Source organism: Panicum virgatum, chromosome 7K (assembly GCF_016808335.1).
Source record: "Panicum virgatum strain AP13 chromosome 7K, P.virgatum_v5, whole genome shotgun sequence".
Taxonomy (NCBI): domain Eukaryota; kingdom Viridiplantae; phylum Streptophyta; class Magnoliopsida; order Poales; family Poaceae; genus Panicum; species Panicum virgatum.
The window spans coordinates 29,740,344-29,742,465 of NC_053142.1; the positions used below are offsets into that span (position 1 = coordinate 29,740,344).

The 2,122-nt window shown below is 48.4% G+C and overlaps 1 long non-coding RNA gene across 1 annotated transcript; it reads right to left on the reverse strand.

Moving 5' to 3' along the window:
* Positions 1–474: 474 nt before the first annotated feature.
* On the reverse strand, positions 475–1,260 carry LOC120643007. Its single transcript, XR_005662828.1, has 3 exons — positions 1,123–1,260; positions 845–928; positions 475–629 (listed from the first exon to the last, which is right to left on the reverse strand). It is a non-coding gene; the product is annotated as an uncharacterized LOC120643007 (long non-coding RNA).
* Between the last annotated feature and the right edge of the window lie 862 nt (positions 1,261–2,122).

Below are 2,122 nucleotides of genomic sequence, written 5' to 3' on the forward strand. Positions count from 1 at the left end.
CCGGCCGCCAGCCTGCAGCCCGCAGCAGCATCACATGATAGCGCAGGGGCCGTCGGGTTGGACATCCTCGCAGAAGCCCCGCTGGTAGCCGTGGCACTGGCACGGCGTCCAGGGCGGGCACGGGCACGGCGGCTTAGGCATCGGACAGCATACCGGTGGGGGCGGACAGTCCGGCGGAGGCGGGGGGCATGGTGGCGGCGGGCACGGGCGGCACGGCGGCGGAGGCACCGGACAGCATACCGGTGGGGACGGGCATGGCGGTGGTGGCAGCGGCTTGCAGGAGTGGCACTGGCAGGGGCGCGGCGGCGTAGGGCAGATGGGCGGACACGCCGGCTGCGGGTATGGGTAAGGACACGGGTACGGATATGGGTACGGGATCAGCTTGCACTTGCCATGAATCGGCGGCGGCGGCGGCGGCGGCGGCGACGGCGGCGGCGGCGGCGACGGCGGCGGCGGTGGCGGCGGTGGCGGCGGCGGCGGCGGTGGCGGTGGCACGATCTCGATTTTGGTGACGAAACAGCCGGCCTTGCACCGGAGCTTGCAGCAGAGCTCGATGGCGTCGAAGGGCCCGGTGACGAGCACCTTCTCCTTCTCGTACACAACCTTCTCGAAGACGAACCCGCAACGCTCTGCGTGCAAGCGCGTGAGTGAGTGGGTGCGTGGGTCAACCAGCAGACTAAATTTGATGCGATTGTATCGGTAGCTCATGCCCAGGTTACTCATCGTAAGTCGTAACCATGACAACGATCATCGATCGAGGAGTTTATCTGATGGGAAGAAAGATGTCGATGTCATCAACGACCTAGCTAGTGTCGATGTCAGTTTAATTTCTGCAACTACGCACCTTGGATGCAGCAGAGGATCTTCTGAATCTTGCTTCTGCGGCGGCAGCATGACAGGTCCAGCGTGATGGCTACCGTCGGCATCTCTGCAGGACAGGAGTGAGAGACGACCAACAATAAGACATGTGCATGCGTCATTTTGCAGCAGAATGACCTTATTAATGCATGGTTTATTTCCAAAACTCAAATTAAAACAGAGAAAGAAAATCCAGCTCTAAGCAGCATCTATCGACTGGGTCATCTATGACTATAAGTGACAGAGAAACTAATTCACGCTCACCCTCACAAGGCGATCTTCAAGAAATGCAGGTTGCTAACCTAGCAACTGGAGCAGATATTCAGAGCATGGGGCAGTCTTATCGGAGAAAAGATGGACCAGTGAGGTGTGTCCGTGGCCGTGCCTGTGCTGATATATGTAGACCACACGACCGAGGTTTAGACGAGGAAAGCTTCTCCAGGTTGGCCAATTAAAAGCAATTTATATAGCTGGTTGTTACATGTCTCCAATCTTACTATTACTAATTGTAGGCTCATTTTAGGCCTCCACATGAACCCACCTAGGATCATAGGAGGACACTCTACAAAAATTGATCCTAGAAATTCTCACAAAAATCAGAAATATTCAATTATAAAAACTCCAATGATAATAGTTATTGGATCGGTTGTCTCTCCTAATAAATTATACACATCTACCATTATGAAAATAGATCAAAGTAATTCCCTAAATATGTATATAAATTATCCACCTCTGTCATTATAAAAAAAACTAAAGTAATCACCTAATCTTCATGTTAATTACCCACTTGTGCCAAAATAATGCAAAACCCCCCAAAATTTTATTTAAATTATCCAACTATATCAGTATTAAAAGTTAAAGTAACCCCTAAATCTAAATCTAAATTATGTAATTGTAATAAAATATTAAAGTGCACCAATATAAACTTCTAAATTACTATTTGTATCATTATTAATAGGGCTATAGTATATAGCCTTTGGGACCTATATGACTAAACTTCATTCCGTGATCTTCACCCCCACAAAAAGGGGCCTAGAGCCAAGGGCATTATGGTATATATAAGAGGTACCTAAATTTGCTAAAAGCATATCTAACATGCACCTTTCTAGTTATAATTAGTACAACCTTTCAGTGCACCTATCTAAGAATGATAAAAAATGTAGTACTTTTTTCGCTCTCTCATGATGGAGATTACTAATCTTTATTTGCCCTTGTCAAAAAACCGAACAACTTACCCTCGTTAAATTTACAAAGTGGACTGAAT